At 42.3% G+C, this 17,338-nt stretch overlaps 1 long non-coding RNA gene across 1 annotated transcript; it reads right to left on the bottom strand.

The window, feature by feature from the left end:
- Positions 1–11,351: 11,351 nt before the first annotated feature.
- Positions 11,352–16,827, bottom strand: LOC123427673. The gene is made up of 2 exons (XR_006622419.1): positions 14,724–16,827; positions 11,352–13,593 (listed from the first exon to the last, which is right to left on the bottom strand). It is a non-coding gene; the product is annotated as an uncharacterized LOC123427673 (long non-coding RNA).
- Between the last annotated feature and the right edge of the window lie 511 nt (positions 16,828–17,338).

Below are 17,338 nucleotides of genomic sequence, written 5' to 3' on the forward strand. Positions count from 1 at the left end.
CTTCTGATCTCTTATATGCATGATTTCATATCCTTGTAATTCTCTTCGAGTTGTGGGTTTTGTTTGTCCAGCTTGATCTATGATTCTTGCAATGAGAGAAGTGCTTGGTTTTGGGTTCATATCGTGAGGTGACCTCACCAAGTGACAGAAGGGGTAGCGAGGCACGCATCGTGTTGTTGCCATCAAGGGTAAAAAGATGGGGTTTTCATCATTGGTTTGAGTTTATCCCTCTACATCATGTCATCTTGCTTAAGTCGTTACTCTGTTCGTCATGAACTCAATACACTAGATGCATGGTGGATAGCGGTCGTGTGTGGAGTAATAGTAGTAGATGCATGGTGGATAGCGGTCGATGTGTGGAGTAATAGTAGTAGATGCAGAAAGTATCGGTCCACTTGTCTCGGACGTGATGCCTATATGTATGATCATGGCCTTAGATATCGTCATGACTTTGCACGGTTCTATCAATTGCTCGACAGTAATTTGTTCACCCACCGTAATATTTTCTATTTTGAGAGAAGCCTCTAGTGAACACTATGGCCCCCGGGTCTACTTCACACCATATTTTCAGCCTTACACTTTTCCTTCTTTGCACTTTCTGCCTTCAGTTCTCACTTTGCAATCAATCTTGAAGGGATTGACGACCCCTTTATAGTGTTGGGTGCAAGTTCTTTTGTGTTTGTGCAGGTACTCTAGACTTGACGCGATTCTCCTACTGGATTGATACCTTGGTTCTCAAACCAAGGGAAATACTTACTGCTCCTGTGCTGCATCGCCCTTTCCTCTTCAAGGGAAAAACCAACGCAAGCTCAAGAGACGACTAAAGATTTCTGTCGTCGTAGCAAGTATCAGGTAACTGTTTAAGCTCAAACACAGGATCACCCTTTGGTGGGGGTGGATCTCCAAGTAGTTCAACAGGCAAATTATTCTTAAGGATAGGATGTTGTTCAAAGATAACTCTATGTCTCTCATTCCTTTCATCCATATGCATATCATTTTCATGCTCAAGCAAGTATTGCTCTAAAGGATCAGTAGGAGGCACAACAATAGAAGCTAGGGCAATAATTTCATCCTTAACTAGACAATTCTTTTTCATGAGGTTGTCTACCAAACTTGGAGAAATTGAATTCATGTGACACACCTTCAAATCCAACAGTGACAGTTTGCTTCTCACGGTCAATATGAGCATTCACAGTATTGAGGAAAGGTCTGCCAAATATGATGGGACAAAAGCTATCTTGTGTGGTACCAAGAACGAGAAAATCAGCAGGATACTTAGTTTTACCACACAAGACTTCAACATCTCTAACAATTCCCAAAGGGCAGATAGTATCTTTATTGGCAAGCTGAATAGTGACATCAATAGGTTCCATCTCGTCAGGTGCAATCTTGTCTTTAATTTCATCATATAAAGACCGAGGTATTGCACTAACACTAGCACCCACGTCACATAAACCATGATAACAATGATCTCCTATCTTAACAGAAACAACAGGCGTGCCAACAACAGACCTATGTTTGTCTATAGCATGAGGTTTAGCAATTCTAGCAGCATCTTCACAAAAGTGAATATCATGGCCATCAACATTGTGGGACAGGAGATCTTTGATAATAGCAATGCTAGGTTCAACTTTAATTTGCTCAGGGGGTGTAGGTCTTCTAATGTAGCCCTTACGTATCACAGTTGGAGCTTTAGAATGATCCTTTATTCTAACAGGGAAAGGTGGTTTCTCAATGTAAGCACTAGGAACAATAGGATCATTATAAGGAATGACTTTCACTTCAACTGGATTGGGTTTAACCACATTGACTTCTAAGGGAGGATGATATTTAAACCACTTCTCTTTAGGGAGATTAATATGAGCAGCAAATGATTCACATAATGAAGCTACTATCTCAGAGTCAAGTCCATGTTTAGCGCTAAAATCACAAAAAGTATTTGTTTCAACGAAGGATTTAACGTAATCGAATTTAAGATTCATACCTGACTCCTTACGTTCATCAAACTCTCAATCTTCAGAGTTGCATTTAATTATTTCCAATAAATTCCATTTGAAGTCAATATCTCTCTTCATAAAAGAACCAGTACAAGAAGTGTCAAGCATGGTGCGATTATCATGAGAAAGCCGAGCATATAAGTTCTGAATAATAATTTCTCTCGAGAGCTCATGGTTGGGGCATGAATATAACATTGACTTAAGCCTCCCCCAAGCTTGAGCAATACTTTCTCTATCACGAGGCCAAAAATTATAGATATAATTCCGATCACGATGTACCAAATGCATAGGATAAAACTTTTGATGAAATTCCAATTTCAATCGGTTGTAGTTCCATGATCTAGTATCATGACATAGCCTATACCATGTCAATGCTTTATCCCTCAAAGATAAGGGAAAGACCTTCTTCTTGACCTCATCCTCGGGCAAACCTGCAAGCTTAAATAAATCACAAACTTCATCTACATAGATTATATGCAAGTCGGGATATGATGTTCCATCTCCTGTAAAAGGATTAGCCAACAGTTTCTCTAGCATACCCGAAGGAATTTCATAACAAATATTTTCAGTAGGTGCAGCAGGTTGAGGAGCAACTCCTTGTGCTTCCATCGAGGTGAAGATACCCCGAACAAGCTCCTCAAAGGATTAGTTTCCATAGTGACAAGTGACAATAAATTTCAGCATACTATATAAATGTTTCCTTACCAAATTCCACTTACCAAAGGCGCTTCACTCCCCGGCAACGACGCCAGAAAGGAGTCTTGATGACCCACAAGTGTAGGGGATCTATCGTAGACCTTTCGGTAAGTAAGAGTGTCGAACCCAACGAGGAGCAGAAGGAACTGACAAGTGGTTTCCAGCAAGGTATTCTCTGCAGGCACTGAAATTATCGGTAATAGATAGTTGTGTGATAAGATACTTCGTAGCAAGTAGCAAGTAACAATAGTAACAAAGGTGCAGAAAGATGGACCAATTCCTTTTGTAGCAAGGGACAAGCCTGGACAAACTCTTATATGACGTAAAGCGCTCCCGAGGACACATGGGAATTTCTGTAAAGCTAGTTTTCATCATGTTCATATGATTCGCGTTCGCTACTTTGATAGTTTGATATGTGGGTGGACCGGTGCTTGGGTTCTGCCCTTACTTGGACAAACATCCCACTTATGATTAACCCCTCTCGCAAGCATCCGCAACTACGAAAGAAGAATTAAGACAAAGTCTAACCATAGCATTAAACCAGTGGATCCAAATCAGCCCCTTACGAAGCAACGCATAAACTAGGGTTTAAGCTTCTGTCACTCTAGCAACCCATCATCTACTTATTACTTCCCAATGCCTTCCTCTAGGCCCAAATGATGGTGAAGTTTTATGTAGCCGACGTTCACATAACACCACTAGAGTAAAAACAACATACAACGCATCAAAATATCGAACGAATACCAAATTCACACGACTACTTATAGCAAGACTTATCCCATGTCCTCGGGAACAAAAGTGACTACTCACAAAGCATAATTATGTTCTTGACCAGAGAGGTATTGAATAGCATTAAGGATCTGAACATATGATCTTCCATCGAGTAATCCAACTAGCATCAACTACAAAGAGTAATTAACACTACTAGCAACCTTGCAAGTACCAATCGGAGTCGCGAGACGGAGATTGGTTACAAGAGATGAACTAGGGTTTGGAGATGAGATGGTGTTGATGAAGATGTTGATGGTGATGAGTCCCCTCCAATGAGAGGAGTGTTGGTGATGATGATGGCGACGATTTCCCCCTCCGGGAGGGAAGTCTCCCCAGCAGGACGGCCCTGCCGGAGCTCTAGATTGGTTCTGCTCAAGTTCCGCCTCGTGGCGGCGGCGTCTCTTCCCGAAAGCCTCCTCCTGATTGTTTCTGGAACGAAACCCTCCTTATAGCAAAAGATGGGAGCCAGAGGGGCAACAGGGGGCCCACAAGCCACCTAGGCGCGCCCAGGGGGTAGGCCGCGCCTGGCAGGCTAGCTTGTGGCCTCCTGGTGGCTCCCTTCTGGTACTTCTTCCGCCCAGTATTTTTTATAAAATCCAAAATAATTCCTCGTTGATTTTCACAGCTTTTGGAGTTGTGCAGAATAGGTATCTCAAACTTGCTCCTTTTTCAGACCAGAATTCCAGCTGCCGACATTCTCCCTCTTCATGTAAACCTTATAAAATAAGAGAGAAAAGGCATAAGTATTGAGCCGTGAAGTGTAATAACAGTCCATAAAGCGATAAATATCAACATAAAAGCATGATGCAAAATGGACGTATCAGTGGATAATATGTTATCTTGTGTGTCAACATGCATTGAAATGGTTATGATGTACTGATATGTTCTAAACATATCAGTAATTTATGAAGTATGCATGCCATATTTACATAAGTTCTATATGGTTTTGATGCAGTTTTATATGATTTTTGGTAACTAACCTATTGACAAGTGCCCCATGCCACTTTTTATTTTTTGCTATTTTATATTTCACAAAAAATCAATACCAAATGAAGTCCAAATGCCACGAAAATATAGTGTGATTTTTATGGGTCAGAAGCTACCCACGGAGACATGGTGATAGACGAGAGAGCTTCCAAGGGAGCGACGAGCCTGGGGGTGTGCCCACCCTCTAGGGCGCGCCCCTTGAGCTCGTGGTTCCCCTGGACACCCCCTGGCGTGAAACTAACGCAGAAAAATCCCATAAATAGGAACCCCCACCCCTCAAAAAAACCTAGGACTTCCGCTCCGCCGCCGCATACACCTATCTCATCGGGATCCCTTTTCTGGTGTCATTTCAGAGGGGGAAATCATCGCGAGAGGCCATCTCTATCAACCTGTCAGTCTCCGTGGCGATGAGGGAGTAGTTCACCCTCGGGGCTAAGGGTATGTACTATACCAGTAGCTATGTGTTTGATCTCTCTCTCTCTCTCTCTCGCGCGCGCGTTCTTGATTTGGCATTATCTTGATGTACCACGAGCTTTGTTAATATAGTTGGACAATATGGCCTTCTTCCCTCTCTTTCTCGATGTGATGAATTGTGTCTTTCACTTTGAGGTTTCGATATGTTGGAGTGAATACTTTGGATTTGAGAACACTTAATGTATGTGTTGCATGTGGATACATTGGTGCAGCGATGTGCTATACAAAATGGTTGGTAACCCCTTTCCACAACGCAGTTTTAAATCGTTGCCTTGCCTATGTGGGCAATAGGGGGCTCCATCCCACATGACACGAAATAATCATCGGTGATGGTGACTGATGGTGCAGACGCTCTACACAATATAATCGTGTGCGATGCAGGAACATATGGCACACACTATTTTTTGGGCGTGCGTGTGGGATTAGGGATCAATCACATGCGTCTATCATGAGTCAAACGCGTCTAATTGCTCATGGAAAACAAACGGTGTTTGAGCTTTAACCGTTTGCGAAATATTACCTAATCCACATGGGCCATCGTGGAAACTATGTGTGATGTTTGCTTCATCGCACACGTTTCCCAAACAATATAGGCGTGGGATCGTCCTTGCATCGTGCACGGTTTCCTGTTGACTCACATGTGAGACAAGGTGCTATCGCAAACAATTGAGGAGCTCCTACGCACACATACAAGTGTTGCAAATCATGTGTGATTTCTTATGTATCACCAATGTTTCGGTTTTATATTATGTGTGCTTTTCCTGTATATCACATGCGGTTGCGCTATGAGTTATGTGTGCTTTCTATTCTAGATCGCACACACTTAGTTTCTTGAATCATTTGCGCTGAAATGGCCAGGTTATTGTTAAATATCGCATTTGAATCACCTTGCGAATAACAAATTTGTCACAATATGCAATTGAACAAATTGTGTCCACGTAAAGAACATTCATCATAATTTTCCATAGTATGCAATTGAACAAATAGTGTCCACATGAAGAACATTCATCATAATTCGCCACAATATGCAATAGAACAAATAGTGTTGACATGAAGAACATTCATCATAATTCGCAACAATATGAAATTGAGCAAATGCTAGCTAAATTCCACAAATGTATGGACATATGTAGTACATAACCATAGTGTATGAAATACCAAGACATGATCACATGGAAAACAATGCATCCATGCATATATATGTTTAGCAGCTAACACTATACGAATGCATACTTTATTCGAGGATATGGATGCTGAAATCTTCACAAGCTGGACTGGGCTTGATACAGTGTTTCACAAACAAGGTGATGATAAATTTTCTAACAGACAACAATTCATCTACGGCGAGCGGTTCATAGGTCATCGGTCCAAAGATCAGATGCACTATTTTTAGATCAAAATGTGACATATGTGTGAAATACAAGATAGTAATTAAGAAACAAACTTACCGGTTTTATTTTATTAGCATTGACGCCACATTTAACATGTCTGCATAGGTTCATAATGTGCGCGCAAATGTAGAATCCACGTAGGTTGGTCCCTTCTTGTTGTTAAGGAGACTAAACTTTTTTGTATAGTATTAGTCATGTATTTTCCCTGTTAGGAACAACCTAACCGGTGTAAGTTGTTTCTTTTTTCTTTGGAGAGAAAAAGAAAGAGGTTTACTTAGGTACTTGAGCATCTTACTAGCATTTTCTAAAAATAACGGAATTTGTTGTCTTACCGGAGAAACGATCACGTGTTGCAGAGGTAGTTCACGGTACCTATCCATGCTCCTAGAGTACGTACCTTGACAATACACTACAAAATGAATATGAATTCTCACATACAAAATTCTTGAACCATATATGAATGCAACATATTAACATCAAAGAATTCAATACCTATCCATGAAAGCTTGAAGATGATTCAGATCTTGAGGCTTATTTGACTCTCTCGGAGAATCTAGGTAGTAAACTCTGATGTGCTTTGGAATAATGACCACCAAGATCTAGTGATGGCTACAATTTAAGAAAATCTTGAACTTACAAACTATGTGGAAAATTGAAAGATGGTCAATGTACCCATGGTTGTATAGTTAACTTGCCCTTCAAGACATGGCCACATGAAGAATTCAGCTACCCGTAACTTGCACAAGATATTTGCGACATGTTCAATGGAATCCTTGCGTGTATCATTATTACATAAAAAATGTCATTTGCTAAATCAAAATCTATGAAATAACGCTTGCACCCTTATTAATCTTTGTACCGTTAATCCCCTGAGAAAAATACAATATAGTTAGTTTCTTTTTCATTTACAACCTTGTATGGAGAAGTTGATTAGAGTTTGTGAAATACTTACAACATCAAGCATTTCACAAGAGTGTCAGCAAGCTCACTGAAATTGAACAAGAGATGAAAGTCCTTGAATTCCACATTGATGGTACCCGGAAGGTGACTCAAATGCACAATGTTAGTATATTCTCCTTGTGACATTCTGTCCATGCAATATTTATGTAACTAGCGGCAACTGGAACTGCACTCCTCATGGTATTCCCCAACAAGAAATGGTTGTACATGTTTGTACTTGCGTGCTTAAAATGGGTCTGGTTTACTCTTAGATAGAGTCATGTCAATTTCTTCATCGACCATGCCATGGTTTTGCTCGAAGAATCTTTGTTGTAGGATACTCCGGTTCTCATCCCTCTTCTCTTTGTGTCATGTGTAATAAAAAAATACTTTACGAGGAAACTAAATATAAATGCACCAATCTTTGTAGTACGGGGAGATGGGTAAAGTTAGGAATGTTATTTTTTTAGGGGTAAGGATGAGAGTGGGCGCAAATTAGGGGAGTGTATATGTGCCTTTATGTTTCTATCACTCCCGCGACCAATCATCCACAAACTAATTCCACAATGGCTTCCCTAGACCCAAAGATGACGAAGTGTCATATAGTCAATGTTGACATAACAAAACTAGAGGAAGAGCAACACAACATAATTGAATGGTCATCAACTTCACATGATGTCTAGTAACAAGATTTCTCCCATGTTCTTAATAACTAGTGGAACTACTCATAACTCATCATATTGATCATGATCAATGGGTATACATATATGGTTAACAATCTGAACATAATAATCTTCCACCAATTAAACCAACAAGCATTAGCTACAAGATGTAATATGCACACTAGCACCCTAAGGTGTCAATCTGAGGTTTGATACAAAGATTGAGAACAACAGATGAACCAGGGTTTAGAGATGACATGGCGTTGATGAAGATGATGATGAAGATGATGATCCCCATGATGAATGGAGTGTTGGTGTAATGAAGACTTCAGTTTCCCCTACTGGAGGGAAGTTTCCCTAACAGATTGCTTCATTGGGGAGCAGAAGGGCTCTGCCCAAGTTCCGCCTTGCAAACTGCAGTGGAAAATCTAGAAAGTTCAATGTGATTTTTTCTAGGGTAATTAGGATTTTATGGCCTAAGGGCATCGGGAGGCAAGCCACCAAGGGCCCACATGGACAAGGTGTGTGACTAAGGGTTACACACCCCCCTGTCCATGTGGCTGACTGGTGGGGGCCCTCTGATGTTTGTCCTTGGACACACTTGAAAGAGCCACCCACCCGACCCCTCCTGTGTTATCGTTCGGCGACCGGGGGGAAACCCTAGCTCCGCTGCGTCCTCGACCCTCCTCTCACCTCTCCTCCTCGCCGTTGCCGAGAAAAGCCCGGTCAGCGTTAACGGCAGCGGGACCTTTACTCCCCTCGGCTGCACGACCTGGCACTGGTGGCGTTCGGCGGTAGATGGCGGCGGAACGTGCCGGCGATGACTCGGGGAACGGCGGCGGGAGCTGCATGTTCCGTGCTTGTGGCTCCCCCTGGTGATCGTGTGGGGGCGCTCGGGGCACACCTGTGGTGGCCGAGTGGTTGATTTGATCCAGATATGGCCGTCGGCGCCTCGGGCGACGCAGGGCCACCCTCTAGCGGCGGTTGGCGGCCTGGGCTGGGGCTTCCCTCCGGTGGCTTCCTTGTTGGCCATGGTTGGGGGCTCCCGGTGCTGTGGTTGGTGGGTTGGAGGTGGCTCGGGGGTGCATCGGCAGCGGGTGTCGGCGCGGCTTGGCGTTTGGTGCTCGATAGCGAGGAGCGGGTGGCCGCGAGCTCTTCCCTTCTCTTGGATACTGGCTGATGGTGGCTACGACCTAGGGTCTGTGCTCGGACCGGCCGGATTTTGGCCCAAGGCGGATCGGAGTTCTTGCTCTAGGTAGGTGAGGTGGGGTTTGCTTCTGGTTGTGCTTGCGCGTGGTGGTCTTCATCACCTCGTGGGTGTGGTGGTCAGCGGTGGTGGTCGTGATTCCAAGGCGCTGGTGAGCGGAACCATGTCGGTGGCCACGGACATGGCGTTGTGTGTGCTAGCTTGGGCCAGGACTCGGGGCTGGCTCAGCAACGGCCGTTGGCAGTTCCAGGGTCGTGCCCCCCCCCCAATCGACCAGAATTGGCTGGGCATGCAGGCGTGGGTGCCTCCTACGATGGAGGCACCTACCCAGACTCGGTGACTGATGCCAGGCTAGGAGTAGTTAGCATGCCCCTGGTCCTCCTATTGTGGTGAGTGCGATGTGAAGTGAGCGGCGTTAGGGATCTGGCGACAGGGATGCCGGGGCGGCGGCCTCGGATGGTGGTTCGCATGGTTTGCTCGTCATCGGGCACCATCACGGTGGTGGTGGCTTCCCTCTTGGTTGTGTGAGCGACATGAGTTGCAGGGATGGATGGCCCGGGCATGCCCTCTATCCCCCATAGGGGGTGTCCTGATCTGGCTCTGGGGACCTGACCTCATCGCTCTCGTCCTAGCGTTCTCGTGGTGGCACGGGTGAGCTGCCGAGCGAAAGCTCCGTGCTTTGGCGCCGATAACGACGACATCCGTGGGTGTCGCACTCTTTATGAAGACGTCGTCGTGGTTCTTCTCTTTGTTTTAGGGCTCTGGGTGAAGACCTTTGTCCGTCGTGGACTCGACAACATTAACACTTGGTGCTCTTTTCCTTCTTGAAGATGTTGTCGTGGAGCTTAGATGAACTAATTTGTAGTGTGGCGGGGTGATTATTTCTTTCTATGTTTTTTTTTATAGCGTAGGCACGTGTATTTTGCGTGACTCATGTATCATGTGTTAGAGGACGACTCCCATCATCTTATATAGTTCAGTCCGTGTAATTCTTTTGATCGTTGCTTTATTTATAAAACGGAACGAAAAGCTCGTTTTGAGACATACTTTAAAACAAAATGTGGCGAAATGTAGCATGGCAAGGCAAACAGCCCCTTGATCATATTTTCAGCAACTCTGCGGTGTGTCTGCGCAAGTGCAAATTGTTGCACGTGAAACACCGAGCTAGCTAGGCAGGGTATCGTCAGAATATATGCGGGCGGACATGATAGGCTGGCTAACCTTTCTAGAGGTGCATAGTCACCAATTCTGCCACGCGACGTGTCAAGGATTCATCGATGGGCACATGACAGGCACCAAAGCAGACAGAAAGCCGTTCCTGAGGCCTGATCTGAGCGGAGCGGACTGTTCCCGATGGGGTCAGTGGGCGCGCGGCCGTTCGCCGAGTGCCTGGCCTGGCTCTACATGGAGGCCAAGGGCCGCCGCATTCCGAGCGTTTGGACGGACCGCACGGCATGTACGCCCACGCCCTGAGGGAATCCAGTTCCCGAGACACGCCGATCGCGAAAAAGAATTGCACTTCGCCGACCAAGTGGTGCAAGCAAACACGCATCCGTACTGACCTCCGCCAGCAGCAAAAATGAGAGGAGCCACCCAAAAGACATCATGGCAAGGAACGCGGGGGGCGGTAAGAATCTCGGCGGCATAGCGCACTACACCGCTGTAATTAGAAACATGTCTAAAAGTCATAAAAGCGCATTTGACATCGTTTCAATGGCATGCCAATTATATGCGTATCTCCCATAAACTTTTCAAATCTTCGATTCACAATTTCACCAATGAAAGGAACACATTAGGTGTGGCGGTGATGGCATCTTCATGATGGACTTGTGACCTCGGGTTCGTTGTTGTGATGGTATTTGTTGAGAGATTTGGAGGTTGTTTAGAAACAGATGCAGTTTATGGTGTGCATTATCAACAATTGAAAGATAATGGATCATGCGATGGGTTCATGGTTTATGGCTGACATGTATTATTTTCTCCCCGACATCTTACTTATGCAAGGATGCCAGATATGGAATTCAATGAAGTGTCCCGGATGTTGTCCTGGTCTGGTTTGTTCAACAATAATGAATTCGTCTTTGATGAGCCACCTTGAGATTCACAAAATTGCATATCAACAATAAAGCCACGTCGAGCTTAGTTGAGGAGGTCATTCATCATTTTCTTTTTTTGTTAGCCGTTGTATAGTGTCAAAGGCAGGTGGCAAGCTCAAAGGGTTCTTCAGTTTCGATTGTAATTTTTTTCTTTACTAGTGTTTTCTTTTTTGCAAGGTTAGTGTTCCGTTGTCTTTTCAGTCTTATCATGTTGATATTTTATATGATTTATACTATGATGCTTCTGATATAAAAGATTTGCTAGTGCGAATTTAAGATGTTGGATCTCACAAGCATAGTTCCAACTGGAATTGACTGGTGCGTAATATATATTCAGGACGATGAACCCCAAAAATTTTGGTAGCCAGTTGTAGCATATCTTGACTTTCTGCCTTGCACATGGCAAAACAAATCTTTTTCTCCAAAAAGTAGTATGTCGACCTAAATCTTTCCCCCAAGAATATATATTTATGTACACATTTTTCAATTATGATTATTCCAATAGAAAGTTCATTCTCATAGTTGAGCGACTTTTTCAGGTCAAAATACCAGAGCCACTCACAAGTGCGTGTGGACATCAACTAGCTTTGTGTTCCCCAGTGCGTAGGTGCTTGATCCCTGCACGAACCTAGCATGTTGTCCAATGTAAAATTAGAGAGGTCAGAGCCCTGCGAAAATGACAGAGTCAGGATTTTCGTAGTTTATTTAGCAGTAGGTGATGCCTTGTGGGCAATGAACAAAATAAACAATTAATTCAGAAACTGATTTTGGTTTTTGCCAGGGCGAGTCTCTGCCGCCTAACTTTCTGCATCGACTTGGAAGAAGTAACTAGATTAGTCTTTGAAGTAGCCAAATCAATAACTCAATGGCATAGCAAGTTAGCAGCTATAAAATGGTCTCAGCCCGAGACAACCTCACTCAACCTGATAGTTACCAGAATGCTAACCGTGGGCTCTCCCGCAAGATAATCAATCTAGGATTAGCGTTAATAAGAGCATCTACATCAAGGCATAGCAAATATGATTCCTTAATAGTCTGTGAGAGTGTGTGGTCAGTGACCGAACGTGTCCTCTATTTGTTCGTCTGCGTAGCCATATATTTTATTTTATTTTCTCATATGTCTGATCATTTGCAAGTGATTGATGAAAAGGAAGATAGAGAGAAAAATGAATAAAGAAAAAAAAGGTGATCCAGGGTGGGGTCAAGTCCCAGAGGCAGACTGACTAAGCGCGTCTGAACGCGTCCGCGAGTCCTTATATCCTCCTCATATTTGTCTTTAATATGAGGATCCGCGGACAATCCGGACATTTAGAAATAATATGTGGGACCTGGTATAATCGTTTTTTTTCTTTCTTGCTCGGTTATTGTCCGCACGCGTTCACGAACGTATGAGAGGTTGTTCGAGGCGTTGATGTTCTAAGAAACCATATAGGACAGGTCGTCAAACTTTGGGAGCCAATGAGGAACTGCTTGATTTTGGAAACCAGGTGCTACCTCTGAAATTGTGTGGGAGACATTTGCACTAAGGCTGGTTGTAATGGGAGTATCATAAGTAGTATCATGCATGCCACCTAGACATATTTGATGAGGTGACATAGAATTAAATGAAGAAAAAGATAATTGAGTATCATATTATGATACCGTATCATATTAAATGTTGTGTTAATATGTGTCATCCATGGTAATAAATGAACCTTTCTATGATACTAGTACATGATACTATGCATTACGGATGTGGTATCATATACTAGTATCATATACATGATACATGATACTAGTATATGATACTATCCATTACAACCAGCCAACCAGCCTAAAAGATCCATATCGTGTCACTAGGACCACTTATCCTACGACTAGATTGCTCACCAATCGAATTAGGGGGTGGGAAGAGAGCCTAGGAGAGAGAGACCACGCAATCCAATTGAGATACGCTGGGCATCAAATCATGGGGGGAGGGGGACCCCATCAAGTAGAGGACGCCGCCAAAATAACCAATCCCCGGATGCTCCAAACGAACCACCAGCGGGTTCTCAAGCCGGATATGGAAAAAGAATAATGGCACAAGAGCAACGGCCACCGAGGCACCGACGACAACAGTATCGCCACCATGCCTCCATAGATTTTGTAGGTCCCCGCCACGGCACAAATGATTCTTTCTGGTGGATGTGGGTCTAGCTTGCAGGATTGCTTCGGCCAGGACACAATGTCCCTGGTGTAGGTTAGATGTTGGCCACGACAAACACCGGGAGTGGAATTGCTATGATGTCTTGGGATGGACTATAATCTTCTGAATCACTAACCTTTGGATGCTTGCTAGGTATTGATTTGATGCATCTATATATATACTCCCCTCTTGCGTTTGAGTACTGGCTGCACAAACCATTATGGCAAAGTATATATGTGAGTTTTGCTAAAGATTCGCAAAATATCATAAGAAGATGACCTGTCGGATTCACCCAAGATTCCAACAAAAAATCCCAGAGATTTTTGTGAGAATTGAAGGCTTTCTGAATTTCTCTCTTGGAATGGAGCACCTTGTTTCTCCGCGTATTTAATAAGCATATCCATAATTTGTGCATAAAATTAATGCACACCATTCAGGGATTATTTTTTTAATTTCCATAAAATGCTATCCACGTTCCAAGAGCCATGACTTGGCTTCAAGATCTTATGGGTTTCAACTCTAGCCTACCCCAACTTGTTTGGGACTGAAAGGCTTGGTTGTTGGATAAAATGTTTTTCTAGAATACCATCTTTATATTGCATGGTTTTAACATAAATTAATCATTACAAAACATAATGTAATCAATAAAAGCATGCAACTGTTCCATATGCATGATTGCAAATGACAGCTCCTTCAAGAATCAAACTGGAGACCAATGCATTCATTTTTTCAGAATTTGGTTGCTAGCTGAAATTCTCAGTATAGTAACCAAAATCTCACTTGAAAGCAAGCCTACTAGCAAATATGGAGGATGGTTTTAAATCGAACAAAGGGAGAATATCTATTGTTCATGGATTTGTAATTGTCCACCACAAGCTACTTGACAAGCTTTTGTAATTCTAGGATGCTTGGGAATGGACTACAAAGAACTCTAAAATTTGCTTAGGTCAAGAGTTGCGCACCACGTCCACCGCATGTCCACAAGCTCCACATGCAGCACAGATCAAATGCTTAATCCTCTCAACCAACCAATCCAAAAGATGCCGAGCCCTCATGGTCATGTGCCACTATACTAATTTAAAAATTGGACATCGGACCCAGGACAACCAATTGGTGACTCATCATGTCTCATCCCAAAAACGGAAAACTTTGTGGTGAAATATTTGCAATAAATAACTCATTGTGCAGTGATCGCCATATTATTCCATATCCAACTTGCTCGTGCCTATAAATGAAGACCATCCCACCCTATAGCAATGCACACTACCAGACCATTCATGATAGCAAAGCAGTCAGGGTAGGGGAAGAGAAAGAGGGGACGAGAGCCGAGAAGTACCTGTAGAGCTTAGTATTAGAACATACACTGCGGAGGCTTCTGCTGGGTTGCCATACGCTAAGGGGCAGAGAACGGGATGCAGCCAAGGATGACTTGCCGGCTTCTGGTGTTGGGAGTTCGTAGAGCCTTAAGAATTAGCCGGCAAGCTGTCCTTGGCTACACCTAGTTCTCTTCTTCTGGTGTTTGGCCCTCAAGCATTGTTGAGAAAAACTCCAATGCCTGCATTTCTGTCAACTTCCATCACGGAAATACATGAATAAGTATGCAAAGCATAAAAGGTATGCATCTCTAGCTAGCCAGCTCTTAGCATCTCAAGCTAGTTTAACCTCTACTCAGACATCAAATTTTTTCAGCTCTATACATGTATATATGGGAAGTAAAACGAACATCATACTGTTCTGTCTGCAATGGAAATGCATGTATAAAAAGCATAAGTAGAGAAGGTTTGGGTACGAGCTCAACCTCCACTAGACATCAGATCTGTACAATTCCATATGTATATATCAGACCATATCATCGTTCCTTTGCCATTATTTTATGCTAATCCATGATTTTTTTTTAAGATAAGAGAATAGCTTTCTTGTGGTACCCCCTAATGAAAGGGGAACTCTGAAGGATGTACAGAACCCACTGCGTGACAAAAGATTCCTCAAGGCTCCCACATGGCTGCAGAAATTGTCCTTGCAATATTGTACCACAAAGATTATACACAAAAGAAACTCTTAATCATGTAGGACAGGAAGCAGGAGGTGCATCAGCAATGTAACCATGTTAAGAAAGCACCACATTCCCTTTTCAGTACAGAAAAGAATAGACAACTTCATGCCTCAAGTGATCAGTGTTGGTTGTCCTGTTCATGTCCTTTGAATAGAGCACTTTACTTTATCGGCTAAAATCCCAAAGGTGATGATGTTAGCGAGAACTTTACCTCATTAATTATTAGCACAAGAACTGAATCAGTTTCCCGATGCAAGGTATCATGGGTAAATGCTCAGCATCAGTTAAACCATAATGAGTTAATGACCAATACAGCTTTCTTAACGGAACAATGCACTATATCTAAATTTTATATTCAATAAAAAATCATAATAAAGATGGTGAAACTTGTCAGCATCAACTGTGTTAATTGTGTGACATGAGAAATGTGTTCTGTAATCAAAGCAAAACTCGTTCCACATTGAGCATCCTTCATTACCTCAAAGTTGAATGGTTGATAGATGATGTAACATGATTTTATTGGACTCCAATATACGGGCTTCATGCTAACACTGATATTGTCATCTAGAAAGTCTAGAACGCATGGCCACAAATCCACAACCATCCATGACAAGTATCTCATGAGTCCAAAAGTACTAGAATATGCAGAGTGAACATATATGGTACATTATTTAGATGTGATTTTCTCTTTTACATGAGATGTCACACAGGAAGTCAATAGCTGTAATATTCAACCATATAAGCGATACCAGCCAATATACTTTTTGATGCATCAGGTAATAACAATTGTAGTGGTCATTATGTACAGATTTAAGCTGAATGATCTGTGCTATTAAATCATGTGGTAATGCAGCATAATAAGATGCCCAGATGCATGTGTCATCATGAATTAACAACAAAAGAGATCACTCTGTCCCCCCCCCTTTCTTTTCAATACAAAGAAACGCAAGGCTCTTTGCGTTTTCTCGAAAAAATGTCAGAAAACTAAATCAGAATTTGTCAGCAAGACATGTCACAAATGAAACTTTGATTATTTCATGAAACCAACATTAGTATTATACGAGGCTGCCAAATGCAGATCAATAACAAAAATATCAGTTTTCTCGAAAGATAACAAGCAAAAAATACAGATATTAATGCCTCACAAGTACTCCCTCTGTCCCAAATTATTTGAAGTTCTAGCTTTTTGCTCTAAGTCAAACATCTTTAAGTTTGACCGAGTCTACAAAAAGATATATCAAATTTACAATACCAAATTAGTTTCATTAGATTCTATCATAAATTATACTGTATTTCATACTATATACGTACTTTTTATTTTGTACTCCCTCCGTCCTAAAATAAGTGACTCAACTTTATACTATCTCTAGTACAAAATTATAGTAAACTTGAGACACTTATTTTGGGACAGAGGGAGTAGATATTAGCATATTTTTTTATATATTTGGTCAAAGTTAAAAAGTTTGACTCCCTAAACCCTAAACCCTAAACAAAGCTAAAACTTCAAGTAACTTGGAACGGAGTGAGTATGACTCAACACTGACCACATCATTGCAGCGTATATGATTTTAAGAGGGCTCCAATATTAGTACTCACAAAGAAATTCTCTGAACATCAAATGGAGTATAAAATAGAATAAACATAGTAAGTCCAAGCTTCAGATTATATTGAACTAACAAAGATACTGCATTCAATTTTAAACTTGTTTGATAGACATGATTTATAAATCTACTCCAGCCATATAAATGGATAGAATAGGGGCAAGAAAGAGATATTTCTGAAGTATACGAGTGAACAAGGGTATATTGACTTATTGAGTACTCTAGGCACATGAGATGTGCTAGTGCACTAAGAGACACTTAAACATCTCTAATTCTCAAAAAAAATTACAACACTGG

The sequence above is a fragment of the Hordeum vulgare genome, chromosome 2H (assembly GCF_904849725.1).
Source record: "Hordeum vulgare subsp. vulgare chromosome 2H, MorexV3_pseudomolecules_assembly, whole genome shotgun sequence".
NCBI classification, from domain to species: Eukaryota; Viridiplantae; Streptophyta; class Magnoliopsida; order Poales; family Poaceae; genus Hordeum; species Hordeum vulgare.